Source organism: Haemaphysalis longicornis, unplaced genomic scaffold (assembly GCF_048455015.1).
Source record: "Haemaphysalis longicornis isolate Haplotype H1 unplaced genomic scaffold, Haemaphysalis longicornis Haplotype H1 scaffold_1, whole genome shotgun sequence".
NCBI classification, from domain to species: Eukaryota; Metazoa; Arthropoda; class Arachnida; order Ixodida; family Ixodidae; genus Haemaphysalis; species Haemaphysalis longicornis.
The window spans coordinates 205,837,418-205,857,212 of record NW_027526203.1 but is presented as its reverse complement, the minus strand read 5'-3'; positions in this window follow the sequence as shown (position 1 = coordinate 205,857,212).

Below are 19,795 nucleotides of genomic sequence, written 5' to 3'. Positions count from 1 at the left end.
CCACGCTGTCTGCTACTCGCAGAATCACACATACGTCTACAGTTGCGAAGGCGGGTTTAAAACGGGCGAAATTTGTACTGAGAGATTATGTCACGACAGCTTCTCAGAAAATGTAAGAACTATCGGGATTTTTTTAGGAAGCAAAAAAAAAAAGGTTGTTAGGGCTCATCTGTGTTTACAGGGGACAAAATTTGCCCAATGCTAAACTTTGAGACTCGTGCGTTTTGGAAACTTCAATGTCAGATGGAAAGCTTATCAACACGCGGCGGACCCGAAAAAAAAAGCATAAACGAGTATGGCTTCAGCAGTTATGACTCAAAATGAGTAGTAACTAAGATTTACTGGATAAATATAAGTAAACATCAGGCCGGAATTTAAAATGCATTTGTTTTAGAGTTGTTTCATATCTTTTTACACAATAAGAGCAGCATGGTGCCTTGTCTTCCTCCGTTTTACCTGGGCGTCGTTTTTCTTTTAAGCAATGAGGGTGCCGTGAATATGGCGTCCACTCCGGAAACTGAAGACGATGATGTCGGATCTCCCTTGAACCTCAGATACGGTCTCACGTAGCCCCGTCGGTCGAGGTTGAGGTCAAAATCTCGGACTTCACTCACACCACAACCTTCTTTGGTATGGTGAGGTAGAGGTGCATTTGGCAGTAAGGTCGACTTCATGGGGTCCTAACCTCATGCACTTGACGAACTCGGCTAACAGGTGTTCACGACATAAAAAATACATTAAAACATGTACCGTCGGAGGTATTTTATAGCATCTTTTGGTAGTCGCGGAGTGCACTAAATGGCGGCAAAACTGCGCAGAAATAAAACAAGTACCGGAGTGAGATACCACGCGCTTTCAAGAACACGGCTTTTGTGGGCGCCTGTTGCAGACACCAGCTTGTTGCGTGGTTTCGCCAAACTAGTCATATATGTCTTTCACACTTGAACTACTTCACACGGGAGTTAAACCTTGTTCGTTGGTTTGTAGGTTCGTTTTCGGTGGCGAAGGAACCCTTCGCTTGAACAATTCGGCGGTGTTGGCGGTGAAGCAGAAGAGATGAGAAGACGATGACGGGACGAAGAGATGATGACAAACAAAAACTTTAGTTAAGCTTGTTTGCAAGAGTTGTTTACAGACAGGGGTGTTTAAGCATGGCTATCGTAGCGATCGACTGTCCTAGTTACGCCATAGGTATCGTATACTTAAGCGATTGACTCTGGGCTACGCCCTAGACTGCAAGGTTTACGTGCACTAAGCACGGAGGCTCGCTGGTCTCCCGCCCAAGCAAAGTCTCAGCTGAGTCTGCCGCTCACTATCTTGCCCGGGAATATCATTTCTCGCACCCGTTGTATGCCGCTCATCCGATTTAATTGGAAAGGCCGACCTCTCGAATCCACCAATGATGGAGCCAAACGTGCCCCACTAAATTTCCGCCCCTCGTCTCCTCTCCCAGACGTGGCGGACACACGAAAACGGGGGTCAGCGCCTGTCTGTGTCCCTGTGTGTCTAGTTTCTCGTGCCGTTTTTCCGCGATGTTGGCAATGCTTTCAAGACCACGAGCCAAATTAACGAGCTCGCACCACATTCCTGCTGTGACTGATTCGTTTACTTTTTCTTGCGAGCCAGCCCAAAAGTGGTGGGTCGACAAGTCTGAAACAAAGCATTTTTATGACTTTAGGATGTAATACAGAATAGCCCAAAAAACCCTCCTAACCGGCGTCGTGAATTACGTTTTCCAAGTTCGTACGGTACTTGCTACAGCGGCAGCTCATACGTGACTGTTTAATTGTCACTGCTGCCCGGAAATATGCGTTGTTTCTGCTAGGGAACAACGGAAAGCTGACTAAGTCTCGATGTTGTGCACTTTCGCTAACAGGCTGCTTTAAAAATACGTGTGTTCATTGCAATTCAGCTCGACAGTGAGTGGTTAATTTCAACAGAATGAACCTGTCATCGAATGGGTAATTTCAACAGAATACGCCCGTCATCGCCAGGTATATGTTGATCGGATGAGACAAATATCGAACAAATCTTTGTTTTTCAGCATTTTAGCTCGTTAGGATATGCGATGAGGAGGCGTTGCGTAATTAAGCGCACTTCAAATGTCACGCAAATAAAATCTCGGGTGCACGCAACGTACGCGCAGAGGCCCGTCGCGAGACCCATCGTACCCCCATACCGTAAGCGCAGCCGCCCAGCCGTCCGCCGCGAGAGCCGTCTAAGTGACGACAGCAGCGCCACCGCTGCTGGCATGATCGCTTGCTACACTCCTTGGCGGCCAAAGCTGCCACCTTCCCTTCTAGCCACCATAGCTCCGAAGAGCCCCAAACGGGAGCCGCTCTAGAACAGCAAAATTTATATAAACATCCCCCTCGCGAGGGGCACGGTCAAATGCAGAGCATTTTCGGGGGGCGCACATACCCGATTTTATCTGGTTCGAAAGAAATTGACAGCGACAGCGAACGCCGAGAACCGCCCCATCGCGGCACGACCGTTGAGCACGACTGCCGGTCAGCTCAACGTGTTCAGAAATGCTGCTGGCGTTCTTGAAAGCACGTTCCTGATGTGCTACGCCAAAGAATTATGGGTGAAGTTGAAACGAACGATCGAGGCATCACTGCCTAGAAGCACCACAATTAAGTACAACGAGGAGCCCTGCATGGGCAACGGAGCAAACGCGACCGGTAGTATTATCTGCGACAGCTGTACACGAGAGCAGACAGGAAGAGCAGCTCGAAAGACCGTTTCGAAAAGGCAGTGACATACACATAGCCTCGCACATTTGGCGACTCGTTGGCGCTCACACAGAGGCCGCCCATACAAAGTGGCCATAACGAAGTTCGGTGTGGTGCCAGTCGATAATACGAGTCTCCCTTTATCACGCTGCTGCCCGTATAATCACGCGCTTATGGTCTACCTGGTATACGAAAGCACAACCATGCGTCTCTGGAAAAAGCAAAAAGTGAAAACGAAAATGGGGCGAACAAGACAATCTGGTAACGGGTAACGATCCGCGAGATTGTTGGTTTGTTATAAGTTGCGAGGAAAACAAAGCGAGGAAAAAAGCGGGACGGAAAAACAAAACCACGATGGTATATATAAGGGTCTCAGATTAAAGCGTGGCTAATCGAGATTTTTCGCGTTGTTTCGGCAGCCCCGTGGAGAGAGGTGGCTTCTGATCACAGAGGCTGGCTGCCGTCCATTCTTGTCCGTCCAGTTCAGCCGCGCACATTGTGGATCCAAGGGATTCAGGTGCGCGGATGCGACACTAAGTAGAAGCTCATTCCGGCGGCGCCTTGTCTTCCGTATAATGAGAAGGAGGCCGACTGAGGCAAGCGGAGTCGGTCCCGTTTGTCGGAGGACACTGTGACAAAGCCTTAGCAGCGCTGATGCGAGCTGCTAAAGTCTCGGGTGCTGAGCGCTGTGAAAAGGGGTGAACGAAATGAAAAAAAAAAAAAAAATAGGAAAGCAAACACGACGGGCTCAAATCAAGGCGGAAATACAAAGGCGCAGTTTCCGCCGTACGGTTAGGTCCGCTGCGCGGAATATTAAGGCGCGATAATGTTTTCTTGTCGCTTTATCTTCCGTCCCAGACGTGGCGGGATGCTCAAAAATCCCATTACCCTGGATCGCGGATGCGCGAGATGTTGCTCCTTATCACAGCTCCAGATTGTCTTTTCTCTCTTTTTTCACTTGAATCTTTTGCTTCAGTTAGGAGGCGCTTGAAATGGAGGGGAATTTGCAGGGGAATGAGAGAGGGGGAAGCACGAGACGTATCACGGGGTTAGCGCGGCGACTTTTCCCGGCATTGGGACAGTGAGAGCGATACAGCTTATTCCCGCGTCGGCCTTCTTTGGTTCCAGAGTCCATGCTCGACTTCGCAGCTCCTAAAGCTGGGCTCGTCGCTGTGAGGTTTCTGTCTGCTCGCGGAGAAAAAGACGGTCCTGTAATGGGGAGAGCAGCGAAAGTAGACAACGCTCGTGTTCTTTATTCTGTGCCAACGCCATTACTTCCCCCCGGGTAACATCTGTTCTGATGCGACGTAGCGGACGATGGCGAGACTGCATGCGATCCCTTTTCTGCTTCGCCCAGATCTGTGCGCACTTATGAGTTGCCGGTAGGCTGCAGTATCGTGAGCTACACTCATGCAGCGTGTCGGCCTCTCTCCCTGTGCGTGCATAACGGAGATTACTCAGTCCGTCGGAAATGATGCGAAAGGGAAATCGTCGGTCGGCTTTTTGTTCGGCCACTGCCGCCGCGGCACAACTGCCGGCGCTGTATAATAGATGAATCTCGCCGATGGATCCGTCGCGCTGTACAGACGGCGACCAGGTTATACGGGGTCGGGAAAAAATGAAAAAGCGGAACAAAACGTGAGGCAGAGGAGATGGAGGGAGGAAGCAGTGAGGAAAGAAAAAAAAAGCAGGGGAATGTAATACGAAAGCTGAAAGGAAGAGACAGCACGGAAAACGATGAAATAAAGAGAATCGATTACGTTTATTTCAGACGACAGATGTGCGCTGTCGAGTGAGGCAACAGGGTGCTGTGATTGGTTCTCGTTTCCGTCTGTTTAGCTCTTCCTTTTGGTGTTCCCACTCCCCACCTTCCCGTTGCTGTCTTTTATTCTGTCAGAGCGTTCGTTCATCTTTTGTTCTCGCTGTTCTTCTTGCTCTACTCTGCGCGACGAAAAGAGAGTGGCTTGGAGGCGATGGCCCCGCTACGCACTTCCTGGTCGGCCCGTCACACGGGCGTCAAATTTGTTCGCCGTGACAGCGGGGCGAACGGTCGTCGACTGTGGATTTCCAGAAGTCTGGGCTTCGCCATGCTCGTCGGCAAACGAGGAGTGCAGGGCCATGGGGACGGAGTGGCGGGGGGGGGGGGGGGGGTACAAGAGATTTGCTTGCACCCACCCTGAGAGCGGCGACGGTGATCCAGCGGCATGTCAGTGGTGGCGGGTAAAAATATGAAATAGAAATGCTAGGCGAAAAGAAAAAAATAAAAAAATTCGCTCTCTCTTTCACTTCAAGCCTCAATACTATGTGAATGTTATTTCTGGCAGTTTTAGCGAGAGATGGCGGAGGAATACGAGGGTTCAGTTGTCGTAGAGTTTGCGGGGAGTCACGGGCATGTGATGGCGATGACTCCGCTTAAAACAACGGTAAGCGGGAAAAAAACTGAACGGTAGTATGTGACCAGAACTTAAAACCTCGCCGGCTGCAAGCAACTCACGTTCACAGGCAAGTCAACGCCGTAACCACTAACTTATTAGACGTTATACGGTGCCTTCAACGAGTAATTACATTTTGGATAAGTGCGGGCTCAAATTCGGAAAAATAAACAGCGTATTTTCCTTGTGTGCTCATCTCCCGAGCACGGCACGGCTCGGAAAACGCTACGATCGGATATAAATTGGTGTGCGACTGAAATTGTTTTTCAAAAGAATTATTTGATTTTCGTACTCAACCACGCAATAAATGGTCCCTGTGTCGACATCCGTGGTCTCAGGCGACTGCAGCGTCGACCTTTTGCGCGCATTGCCGCCTTCGTTCGCAGCCGCGGTTTCATTCTCCGGTGATGCGAAGTTCTCCAGGGCAAGAAGAGTGCCACCACATTATGTAAATGCGATTAATAGTATAACTGTTGACACCACCACCGAGAATCAGGTTAAAATGCAGCAGACAATGCACGCTGATGCTTTTTTTTCTACGAGATGTGGGTGCAAAGCGCATGCGCAGGCACACCGGGACCGGGCACTGTCAAGGCGGCTTTCAGTGTTGCCAAGCGAAGAAATCGCAAGCTAAATTTTTCAGTCAATACCATCTATATGAAATTTTTAGGCACTCCCGTTTCTTACCTTGCCCTTGAAAATTCCTGCAAGCAGGGTTTCGGTATTTCACCTCCGCCGAAAAGTTCGATAAATTTAACCCTGAGCTCTTTCCATGGTGTAGCCACGCCCCCCATGTGCACAGAATGGGTCGAGTTCTGGTGGAGTGCTTTTTTTTGGCCAAAGAGCCGCTGCGCGTGCAGTACACCAAAATTTAAAAAAAAAAGTGAAAGCATAACACATTCTTACTATTTTGTGTCTTTGCGGCCGGCGACTATGTTTTCTTCGCACTCGCGCATTTCACCTCGTCTCAGACCGACTGCGTTCATTTATGGCGTATTTCCGGCTATGTCGTGTAGTATGGCCGCCAGTTACAGTTGACAAATGAGGCTGTTAACGCGGCCTCGGGCGGAAACTGCGGAAACCCTCCAGGCATAATCGGTCTGGCGGTCCGTGGATCTGGCGATGCCTGCGTCCGCCGCGCACTGGACGGGAAAGCGTCACGAGAGACTCAACGCTAGTGGAACCGTGTTTCCGCCGCCGCAGTACATGTTCGTCGCAAGAAAACGGCCTATCCGCTTCTGCTATTGTTTTCTATGCAGCTCTGCCTTGAGCATAGGCAATAACACTTGCTTCCGTTTTTGTAAAAATTCTTGTCACAATTCTACCGATTTGGCAAGTCGGCAGAGCGGTGGGATATCGCGTTCTGCATCACCGATAAGCAGTGGCCGTCCTTAGTGCACAAAACATACAGACATTGCCGAGAGAAAGTTGTGGATGGCAAGAAATGATTTGCCGGTCAGCGGTCTGGCCTTTGATATCTGGATGGAACCTGGTCGCGGTTGCTCTAACGAGATGGTTGATTTCAGAAACTTTTAAAATTTTATAAAACAAGGGCAGTAAATTCATATATCTGTTCGCATCATTGTCATGCCTAAATTTTCTTTTCTGTTGTTTGGCATTCTTCTCTCCCTTTGCATTATTTTTTTTATTTTGTCATTTTCTGTCAATTATTTTCTTCAGTAATTACTTTCCCATTTTGCTGGCATTGTTTCGTAGCATTGCGGTTTCAACATATTTTTGTTTTTCTTGTAGCCGCTGTACCCACAATTTCTCACAAACAAGAGTCAAGAGTTACCTCGCAGTCCCAGCCCTCCTTAAACATCTCTCTCTCTCTCTCTCTCTATATATATATATATATATATATATATATATATATATATATATATATATATATATATATATAGATAGCGAATCCGAATAGGAAATGACGGGCTCGTTGAAAATAAGACAGAAATAAGAATTGGCAGTCAAGAAGACCTCGGAAACCAAAGGGGAGGATGTAGTAGTTCAAGATAAAGAACTTGGAAAATAAGAAAGTGGAGAAAAAATGCCCGCCAGGTGGGATCTGAACCCACGACCTCCAAAATACTGGTCTGGTGCGATCCTTGTGCGATCTATGGTTCGGATCCCACCTGGCGGGCATTTTTTCTCCACTTTCTTATTTTCCAAATTCTTTACCTTGATCTACTACATCCTCCCCTTTGCTGTCCGAGGTTTTCTTGACTGCCGATTCTTATTTCTGGCTTTTATATATATATATATATATATATATATATATATATATATATATATATGCGCCAAGGGAAGCGCGTGTTCCATTCTTTCTTTCTGTGCTGCATGTGTTATCTGTCGTGATAGGGAGAGCATTCCGATCTAACGTGAACAGCCCAGAATAATCTTCTTGGATCTACTATGTTCTCGATATGAATCGACGTTTCGAGAACCACGCGCGCCGAAAGATAAAAAGCCTGCAGTGCGGACGCCGGGGCATTCGATTCGACGACACTCGGCTGTGCAAGTCACTTTGTTGACCGCTGTTTCGCCGCCTCTGTATTCTTTTGAGTTGTTAGGGGAGCACAAGTTCGCTCCAATAAACGTGTTCCTCATTCAAGACAACTGCATCGTTCTTGTCTTCGCGACATCTGGTGGAGGTGCTGGGTACTAAGCCTTTATGCCCTCTACGACATCTCGAAGCCGCCAAGCCAGTCCAACCAGAGAAAGCCCCCGACTGCAAGGATTGCTACCCGAGTTCGGTCTTCTGCCAGAAGGGCCCAAGAGAAGGAACGCTGCAACCAACACCATGGTGCAAGAAACAACGTCGCCAATCATCCTGCAGCAGCCCCGAGAACCGCCATCGTTCCGGGGAGCCCCCGCTGAAGACCCCGAAGAATGGTTGGAGAAGCTGGAGCGCGTCCGCATATTCAACAGGTGGGACGACGAAGAAACTTTCCGGCATGTCTTCTTTTACTTAGAAGATGCTGCTCGAACTTGGTTCGAGAACCATGAGAGCTCTTTGACCGACTGGACTCAATTCAAAAGGGAGTTCCTTAAGACTTTCACTACCGTGGTGAGAAAAGAGCGAGCTGCGCTTTTGCTTGAAACTCGAACGCAGCACCCTAACGAAGGAGTCGTGATTTTCGTTGAGGACATGAAGCGACTTTTTCGTCGTGCGGACCCTGAAATGACCGAGGAAAAGAAGCTCAGGTTTCTATTGCGAGGACGGAAGCAAAAGCTTTTTGCTTGTCTAGTCCGTAACCCTCCGAAGACAGTGGCGGAATTCGCGTCTGAGGCGGCCGCGATGGAGAAGACGCTAGAAATTCGAACGAGGCAGTACGACCGCCCCGTCAACGCGGTGTTCTCGGAGACCATCGGTGCCGCAAATGGAAGCTCCGATACATTGCGAGAGACCATCCGAGCAGTGGTCAGGGAGGAGCTTCGGAAGCTTTTTCCAACGACGCCGCAACCTCAAGTGGCTTCCCTGACCGACGTAATCCGAGAAGTCCAAAACGCACTGGGAACTTCTACGCCGTCGGAAGCACCCCGCGAACCACAAGCCATGACCTACTCCTCGGCTGTTCGTCAACCCCGCCCTGCTCCAACCCGTCGTCAAGAGGCCGAGCCATACCGCCGTCCAATGCCGCCCGCACGACGCCCTGTAGACCAATACCAGACGCCAAGGAAGACCGACGTGTGGCGAACGCCCGATAATCGCCCGCTGTGCTACCACTGCGGAGAGGCCGACCACATCTACCGTCGCTGTCCCTACAAGAGGCTCGGTTTGCGAGGGTTTTCCGTCGACGCCCCACGCCCCCGATATGGCCAGCGCCCTGCTGAGATCGAAGAATACCTCTCCAACACCAACCGAGGACCAGCTCGCTTCAACCGTTCACCGTCGCCCTACCCGTATCAGTCACCGAACCGCCGCAGCACTGCTGACTTCTCACGTGGAAGGACCCCAGCCCACGCGGGGGAAACTAAAAGCAGCAACTTCGGGAGGTAAAGTTGCACAACGGCGGAAAAATGAAAACCCTCCAACGACGCAGCGACTCGCTGAAGACCATCATTCACGACATGCCGTCAACCCGACGACCCGACCTAGCCCTAACGAGACTCCTGAACACGACGACAGCTACATGGCGCGACGCGTACCCGACCTGACCGAGACGTCCGTTGAGAAGACGACGACAACGACGATGCACAGTGCCCGACCGTCAACACGTACAAGCAGAGATACGACGCCCCGACGAACCCGGAACTCGAGGACGACTGCATCTGACGTCAAGGTGTCCATCGACGGCTTTGACGTAGTCGCCCTCGTAGACACGGGAGCTGACTATTCGGTAATGAGCGGACCATTTGCGTCTAAACTTAAGAAAGTTATGAGCAGATGGGACGGTCCGCACATACGCACAGCAGGAGGCCACCTCATGACGCCAAGTGGAACGTGCACATCGCGCGTCACCATAGACGGCACAACGTACCCTGCGGCGTTCGTCATTCTGCCTAACTGCTCCCGCGACGTAATTCTTGGAATGGACTTTTTGATGGACAACGGTGCAATAATCGATCTGCAGACCAAGTCAATAACTTTTTCCCCCAATCACTCCATGACGCCGGAACCGAACCCCGAACGACGTGCTGCTGTAAGGATTGCCGATGATCATGTCACCCTGCCACCCCGCGCAAGCTTGATGGTCGCAGTCTACTGTGAAGATGCTGCTCCTGACGTCGACGCTATCGTAGACACCGATCAAAGGGTGCTTCTCGACCGTGGTGTGTCGGTCGCCAGAGGCATTGCGCGCTTCAAGGAACACCAATCCCACATTTTGGTTACGAATTTCACCGAGGAGTACCAGCATTTAAACAAGGGCGCGGCAATTGCATTCCTCGAAGAAGCGCAAGAAGCAAGTGACGTGATCGCGGTCGCCGACTTTGAACGCACACCCGTAGAAACCTTCAAGCTCCCGCAGCCTTTCGACGTGAATCCGGCGCTACCGCAAGAACAACGGAACAAGTTATTGGCTTTGCTGCGTCGCTATAGCGAATGTTTTTCGTCGAGAACAAAACTACGTCAGACCCCTCTGGCGAAGCACCGAATAATAATCGAAGATGGAGCCCGACCCACCCGACAGTCACCGTACCGTGTCTCTTCACACGAACGGGAAGCCATCCGCACTAAAGTCGACGACATGCTCAGCGACGACATTATACAGCCCTCAAAAAGCCCCTGGGCTGCGCCCGTCGTATTCGTAAAAAAAAGACGGCACATTAAGGTTTTGTATTGACTACCGGCGACTGAACAAAATCACGAAAAAGAACGTGTACCCCCTCCCCCGAATCGACGACGCCCTCGACCACCTCTGCCACGCGAAGTACTTCTCATCGATGGACCTGAAGACCGGCTACTGGCAAATTGAAGTGGACGAGAGAGACCGAGAGAAGACTGCATTTATAACCCCAGACGGCCTATACGAGTTCAAGGTGATGCCGTTTGGGCTGTGCACAGCACCAGCGACGTTTCAAAGAGTCATGGACACTGTGCTAGCTGGCCTTAAGTGGCACACCTGCCTCGTATACCTCGACGACGTAGTGGTATTCGCCCGGACTTTCGACGAACACCTTGCAAGGTTGGAGTCTGTACTCGAGGCCATTCGTACGTCGGGGTTGACGCTGAAGCCTGAAAAGTGCCGTTTCGCATACGGGGAACTCAAGTTCTTGGGCCACGTCGTCAACGCCGCGGGAGTCCTACCTGACCCGGCAAAAACTTCAGCCATTGCGAACTTCCCAAGGCCGAAAGACAAGAAGGGCGTGCGAAGATTTCTGGGGCTGTGCGCATACTACCGGCGCTTCGTCGCAAACTTCGCACGCATTGCAGAGCCACTCACGCGCTTGACGAAAGATAGCACCCCTTTCAGCTGGGAAAACGACCAAGAAAAAGCATTCTGCGAGCTGCAAAAACGTCTGCAAAGACCGTCCGTGCTCGCTCATTTCGACGAAAATGCCGAAACAGAAATGCACCCGGACGCCAGTAATATAGGCTTGGGTGCCGTCCTTGTCCAAAAGCAAAGCGGCTGCGAAAGGGTAATCGCCTATGCCAGCCGTGGTCTGTCGAAAGAGGAGAAAAACTATTCTGCCTCTGAGAAAGAGTGCCTGGCTATTATATGGGCGATTTCAAAATTTCGCCCATACGTGTATGGAAGGCCATTCAAGGTTGTAACAGACCACCATGCGCTGTGTTGGCTCGCCAATTTGAAGGACCCCTCTGGCCGTCTTGGGCGGTGGAGCTTGCGCCTGCAGGAGTTCGACGTTACAGTCGTTTATAAATCCGGCAGGAAACACTCCGACGCCGACTGCCTGTCCCGCGCCCCCGTCGACCCACCACCACAAGACGCTGACGAAGACAACGCGTTCTTCGGGATCGTGACGGAGAGCGACCTAGCTGCCCAGCAGCGTGCCGACCCCGACTTACGCGTCATAATCGAGTACCTCGAGGGATGCTACGTTGCCGTTCCTAGGACCTTCAAACGCAGCTTACCAGCATTCAGCCTGAGAAACTCCGTCCTCGTGAAGAAGAATTTCAGCCCCGGAACAAGAGCTAATTACCTTCTCGTCATCCCCGCGGACCTTCGTGACGAAATTTTGGAAGTGTGCCACGACGACCCGTCTTCCGGACATCTCGGCACAGCCCGCACTATTGAAAAAATCAAGGCGAGGTACTACTGGCCCGGCCTTACCTCTGACGTCACCCACTACGTCCGGAGCTGCCGTGACTGCCAGCGACGAAAAACGCCGCCGACAAGACCCGCCGGACTTCTGCAACCGATCGCCGTCCCATCGAGACCATTTCAACATATTGGAATGGACCTTTTAGGCCCGTTCCCTACGTCACGATCACAGAACAAGTGGATTGTCGTAGCGACAGACTACATGACGCGCTATGCAGAGACCGCCGCTCTTCCGAGGGGGACTGCAGAAGAAGTGGCAAAGTTCTTTATAAGCCAAGTTTTGCTGCGACATGGAGCCCCGGAAGTCCTAATCACCGACCGCGGAACGGCATTTACTGCGGAGCTGATGCAAGGAGTATTACGCTACAGCAACACGGATCACCGAAGAACGACGGCGTACCACCCCCAAACGAACGGACTAACAGAACGTCTGAACAAGACAATCGCAGATATGCTGTCAATGTACATTGACGTTGAACATAAGACTTGGGATGAAGTGCTCCCGTATGTCACGTTTGCGTACAACACGGCTATCCAGGAGACGATGCAGCTGACGCCGTTCGAGCTTGTCTACGGTAGAAGGCCGACTACGATGCTCGACGCCATGCTTCCGCACGTAGAAGACGACGACCTCAACGCCGACGTCCACGGATATCTTCAACGTGCGGAGGAAGCCCGCCAGCTCGCTCGAGTTCGTATAACGGACCAGCAGCTGGTAGATGCGGGCCGCTACAACCTCCGACGCCGAGACGCCGAGTACCAACCAGGGGATCGTGTGTGGGTTTGGACTCCCATCCGACGACGCGGACTCAGTGAGAAGCTCCTGCGACGGTATTTCGGACCCTACCAGATTCTACGACGTGTCGGCCAACTTACCTACGAGGTGATCCCCGATGGTGATTCCGGAACATCACGACGACGCACGCGGCCCGAAGTCGTTCACGTGGTTCGCTTAAAACCTTTTTACGGACGATAACGATTTTTTTTTATTTTCGGACTGTCGCTTATGTTAGCATCGGGTCGATGCACTCTTAGAGGGGGGGTAATGCCGCGAACCATACATTGGGTTTGTTCATTTGTGTTTTACTTTTACCGCCCGGCTGCGCCGGTCTGTGTTATCGCTGCGTCAAGGGAAGCGCGTGTTCCATTCTTTCTTTCTGTGCCGCATGTGTTATCTGTCGTGATAGGGAGAGCATTCCGATCTAACGTGAACAGCCCAGAATAATCTTCTTGGATCTACTATGTTCTCGATGTGAATCGACGTTTCGAGAACCACGCGCGCCGAAAGATAAAAAGCCTGCAGTGCGGACGCCCGGGCATTCGATTCGACGACACTGGCCTGTGCAAGTCACTTTGTTGACCGCTGTTTCGCCGGCTCTGTATTCTTTTGCTTTTGAGTTGTTAGTTAGGGGAGCACAAGTTCGCTCCAATAAACGTGTTTCTCATTCAAGACAACTGCATCGTTCTTGTCTTCGCGACAATATATGTATATATATATATATATATGTATATATATATATATATATATAAATATATATATATATATATATATATATATATATATATATATATATATATATATATATATATATATAAGACAGAAATAAGAATTGGCAGTCAAGAAGACCTCGGAAAGCAAAGGGGAGGATGTAGTAGTTCAAGATAAAGAACTTGGAAAATAAGAAAGTGGAGAAAAAATGCCCGCCAGGTTGGATTTTTTTCTCCACTGTCTTATTTTCAAAATTCTTTATCTTGACCTACTGCATCTTCCCCGTTGCTTTCCGGGGTTTTCTTTACTGCCAATTCTTATTTCTGGCGTATTTTCAACGAGCCCCTCAATTCCTATTCTGATTCGCTATATATATATATATATATATATATATATATATATATATATATATATATATATATATATATATATATCAAGGTTGCAGTCGTCATTGCCAGTGCTATTCGGCTGTTTTCGAAATATTTAATAGTGCTGAATAACGTGTGTTCGTCATGTTTCTTTGATACAGTAATAAATAGGCGAAAATATAAGTCGAGAAAAAATCCGCCGTTTTTCCGGGAGCGGGAGTCGAACCCACATCTCCGCATAACGCGTGCGGTGCGTTAACCAATTACGCTACCCCGTAGTGGCTCCTCTCTCGACTTTTACAGGGGGGGGTTTATATTTACAAGTGCTCTGAGGCCGGCCAACTAGCGCCGCCCCTCGACCACCGCGGGAGATGTAGAACGTCTTTTTTCCCAGCGGCCGCCACGTCAGACGTGGTCGGAGGTCGGGGTTAGCAATTGGCATATCCGAACTGCTGGAGCCAGAGCCCTCGTAATGCATGTAGCAGAACAGAAAGATACGGGACGAGGGACTCTGTAAGGACATATATCAAGGTTGCAGTCGTCATTGCCAGTGCTATTCGGCTGTTTTCGAAATATTTAATAGTGCCGAATAACGTGTGTTCGTCATGTTTCTTTGATGCAGCTAACCCCGACCTCCGACCACGTCTTACGTGGCGGCCGCTGGGAAAAAAGACGTTCTACGTCTCCCGCGGTGGTCGAGGGGCGGCGCTAGTTGGCCGGCCTCAGAGCACTTGTAAATATAAACCCCCCCTGTAAAAGTCGAGAGAGGAGCCGCTACGGGGTAGCGTAATTGGTTAACGCACCGCACGCGTTATGCGGAGATGTGGGTTCGACTCCCGCTCCCGGAAAAACGGCGGATTTTTTCTCGACTTATATTTTCGCCTATTTATTACTGTATCAAAGAAACATGACGAACACACGTTATTCGGCACTATTAAATATTTCGAAAACAGCCGAATAGCACTGGCAATGACGACTGCAACCTTGATATATGTCCTTACAGAGTCCCTCGTCCCGTATCTTTCTGTTCTGCTACATGCATTACGAGGGCTCTGGCTCCAGCAGTTCGGATATGCCAATTGCTAACCCCGACCTCCGACCACGTCTTACGTGGCGGCCGCTGGGAAAAAAGACGTTCTACGTCTCCCGCGGTGGTCGAGGGGCGGCGCTAGTTGGCCGGCCTCAGAGCACTTGTAAATGTACACCCCCCCTGTAAAAGTCGAGAGAGGAGCCGCTACGGGGTAGCGTAATTGGTTAACGCACCGCACGCGTTATGCGGAGATGTGGGTTCGACTCCCGCTCCCGGAAAAACGGCAGATTTTTTCTCGACTTATATTTTCGCCTATTTATTACTGTATCAAAGAAACATGACGTACACACGTTATTCGGCACTATTAAATATTTTGAAAACAGCCGAATAGCACTGGCAATGACGACTGCAACCTTGATATATGTCCTTACAGAGTCCCTCGTCCCGTATCTTTCTGTTCTGCTATATATATATATATATATATATATATATATATATATATATAAGGTTAGTAGAGACGAAGACACACGTGAAGGACATTAAAAATAAAAATAAAAGTTTACTGGCGTTTCAGGGAGAGGACTCCCTTTCTTATGGAGTCCTCTCCCTGATACGCCAGTAAACTTTTATTTTTATTTTTAATGTCCTTGTCGTGTGTCTCTGTCTCTACTAACCTCATTTTTTCGCGCTCTGTGTGAGTTTTGTTTCCAGACTATATATATATATTGCCGCGAACTTTATACGGGTTTGTTTATTTATTGTTTGTTTTTAATGCCCAGGCGCGCCCGGATCTGTTATCTGTGTCCCATGCGAAGCGCGTGTTCCATTCTTTATTTTCATGCCGCACGGGCTATCTCATTCAGATAAGCAGAGTGTTTCGCCGTAACGCCGCTAGCCCAGAATAATCTTCTGTGATCTACAATGTTCTGGATGTGAATCGACGGTTCCAGAAACCCACGCGCTGAAAGATAAAAGCCTGCACAGCAGACGCCGCGGCATTCGATTCTGCGACGCTCGCCGACGCAAGTCACTTTGTTGACCGCTGCTTCGCCACCTCTGTATTCTTTTGAGTTGTTAGGGGAGCACAAGTTCACTCCAATAAACTTGTTTCTCCTTCAAGGCAACTGCGTCGTCCTTGGCTTCGTGACATCTGGTGGAGGAGCTGGGTACTCACCCTTTATGCTCTCTACGACATCTGGAAGCCGCCAAGCCAGCCCAACCAGAGAAAGCCGCAGTCTGCAAGGATTGCTACCCGAGTTCGGTCTCATGCCAGAAGGGCCCAAGAGAAGGAACGCTGCAACCAACACCATGGTGCAAGAAACAACGTCAGCAATCGTCCTGCAGCAGCCCGGGGAACCGCCATCGTTCCGGGGAGCCCCCGCTGAAGACCCCGAAGAATGGTTGGAGAAGCTGGAGCGCGTCCGCATCTTCAACAGGTGGGACGACGAAGAAACTTTCCGGCATGTCTTCTCTTACTTAGAAGATGCTGCTCGAACTTGGTTCGAGAACCATGAGAGTTCGCTAACCAACTGGACTCTCTTTAAGAGCGAATTCCTCAAAACATTCGCTACCATCGTGCGAAAAAAACGAGCCGCCCTCTTGTTGGAAACGCGCACGCAACACCCCAACGAAGGGGTTGTGATCTTCGTTGAGGAGATGAAGCAACTATTTTGCCGCGCGGACCCCGATATGACGGAAGAAAAGAAGGTACGCTTCTTAATGCGCGGTGTAAAGGAGGAACTGTTTGCTGGACTTGACCGAAACCCGCCCAAAACTGTCGCCGAATTCGTGACCGAAGCCACTACAATTGAGAAGGCCGTTGAAATGCGTGCTAAGCAGTACGAGCGGAACTTTGTTGGCGCGGCTAACGCGAACTACATCGACAACATGCGGATTCCGGCTGAAAGCCTACGCGAGACCATCCGCGCAGTAGTGAGAGAGGAGCTGCGGAAATTTCTCCCCACGCCGCCACCGCCCCAAGTCGCTGCCCTTACTGACGTGATTAGAGAAGTGCAACAAGCGTTGGGAACTTGTACGCCATCCGAAGTACCCCGAGAGCCACAAGCTATGACATACTCCGCGGCTCTTCGTCGGCCCCGCCCTGCTCCAACACGCCGTCAAGAGGCCCCGCCGTACCGCCGCCCACTGTCACCCGCCCGACCCCCGGTAGCCCGAAACCAGACGCCGAGGAAGACGGACGTATGGCGAACTCCCGATAATCGTCCTCTGTGCTACCACTGCGGAGAGGCCGACCATATCTACCGTGGCCGCCCATACAAGAGACTCGGACTGCGTGGTTTTTCCGTCGACGCACCTCGCCCTCTCCCTGGCCAACGACCACGTGAGATCGACGAGTATCTATCTGAAACCAGCCGTGGTCCAGCGCGTTTCAACCGTTCGCCGTCGCCCTACCCATACCAATCGCCGAACCGCCGTAGCAACGCTGACCTCGCCCGTGGAAGTTCCCCCAGCCCACGCGGGGGAAACTAAAAGCAGCAACTTCTGGAGGTGAAGTTGCTCTACGGCGAAAAACCGGAAACCCTCCAACGACGCAAGGACGCGTCGAAGATAGTGATTCACGACATGCCCTCATCCCGACGACACGACGAGACTCCCCTGACGAGACCCTGACGAGACTCCCGAACACGACGACAGCTCTACGGCGCGACGCGTACCCGACCTGACCGAGACGTCCGCTGAGAGGACGACGACAACGATGACGCACAGTGCCCGACCGTCAACACGCACAAGCCGAGATGCGACGCCCCGACGCACCCGGAACTCGAGAAAGGCGGCATCCGACGTCAAGGTGTCCATCGACGGCTTTGATATAGTCGCCCTCGTAGACACGGGAGCCGACTACTCCTTAATGAGCGGACCATTTGCGTCGAAGCTTAAGAAAGTTATGACCAGATGGGACGGTCCGCACATACGCACAGCAGGAGGCCACCTCGTGACGCCAAGTGGAACGTGCACATCGCGCGTACCATAGACGGCACGACGTACCCTGCAGTGTTCGTCGTTATGATAATGCTCCCGCGACGTAATTCTCGGAATGCACTTTTTGACAGACAATGGCGCAATAATTGATCTGCAGACCAAGTCGATAACGTTTTCTTCGGATAACTCTATGACGCCGGAACCGAACCCCGAACACCGTGCAGCTGTAAGGATCGCCGATGATCATGTCACCCTGCCACCCCGCGCAAGCTTGATGATCACCGTCTACTGTGAAGGTGCTGCTCCTGATGCCGACGCTATCGTGGAGAGTGACTGAAGGTTGCTTCTCGACCGCGGTGTGTCTGTCGCAAGAGGCATTGTGCGGTTTAAGCAACGCAAATCCCACGTTTTGGTCACCAATTTCACCGAGGAGTACCAGCATTTAAACAAGGGCGCTGCAATTGCATTCCTCGAAGAAACGCAATAAGCAAGTGACGTGATCGCAGTCGCCGACTTTGAACGCGCACGCGAAGATACCTTCAAGTTTCCGCATTCCTTCGACGTGAATCCGGCGCTACCGCAAGAAAAACGGAACAAACTATTGGCTTTGCTGCGTCGCTACAGCGAGTGTTTTTCGTCGAACTCGAAACTACGTCAGACACCTCTAGCGAAGCACCGAATAATAACCGAAGATGGAGCCCGACCTACCCGACAGTCACCGTACCGCGTCTCTTCCCACGAGCGGGAGGCCATCCGGACTCACGTCGATGACATGCTCAGCGACGACATAATACAGCCATCGAAAAGTACGTGGGCTGCGCCGGTCGTACTCGTGAAGAAAAAGGACGGCACTTTAAGGTTCTGCGTTGACTACCGGAGGCTGAACAAAATCACCAAAAAGGACGTGTACCCCCTGCCACGAATCGACGACGCCCTCGACCACCTCTGCCACGCGAAGTACTTCTCATCGATGGATCTGAAGACCGGCTACTGGCAACTTGAAATGGACGAGAGAGACCAAGAGAAGACTGCATTTATAACCCCGGACGGTCTGTACGAGTTCAAGGTGATGCCGTTTGGGCTGTGCACGGCGCCAGCAACGTTTCAAAGAGTCATGGACACTGTGCTAGCTGGCCTGAAGTGACACACTTGCCTCGTCTACCTCAACGACGTTGTGGTATTCGCCCGGACTTTCGATGAACACCTTGCAAGGTTGGAGTCTGTACTCGAGGCTATTCGCTCGTCGGGGTTAACGCCCGAAAAATGCCGCTTCGCTTATGAGGAACTGAAGTTTTTGGGACACGTCGTCAACGCCGCGGGAGTCCTGCCTGACCCAGCGAAAACATCAGCCATAGCGAACTTCCCAAGACCGAAAGACAAAAAGAGCGTGCGAAGATTTCTTGCACTGTGCGCATACTACCGGCGCTTCGTCGCAAGCTTCGCACGCATCGCAGAGCCACTCACGCGCCTGACAAAAGATAGCACCCCTTTCACCTGGGAAAACGCTCAAGAAAAAGCATTCTGCGAGCTGAAACAACGCCTGCAAAACCCGCCCGTGCTCGCCCATTTCGACGAAAACGCCGAAACGGAAATGCACACGGACGCCAGCGATACAGGTTTAAGGGCTGTCCTAATCCAAAAGCAAAGCGGGTGCGAAATGGTAATCGCCTTTTAAGCCGTGGTCTGTCGAAGGAGGAGAAAAACTACTCTGCCTCCGAAAAAGAGTGCCTGGCAATCATATGGGCCATTTCAAAATTTCGCCCATACGTGTATGGTAGACCGTTCAAGGTTGTGACAGACCACCATGCGCTGTGTTGGCTCGCCAATTTGACGGACCCCTCTGGCCGTCTTGGGCGGTGGAGTTTGCGCCTGCAAGAGTTCGACGTTACAGTCGTCTACAAATCCGGCAGGAAACACTCCGACGCCGACTGCCTGTCCCGCGCCCCTGTCGACCCACCACCACAAGACTCCGATGAAGACAGCGCGTTCTTCGGGGTTGTTCCGGAGAGCGACGTCGCCGCCCAGCAGCGTGCCGACCCCGACTTGCACGTAATGATCGACTACCTCGAAGGACGA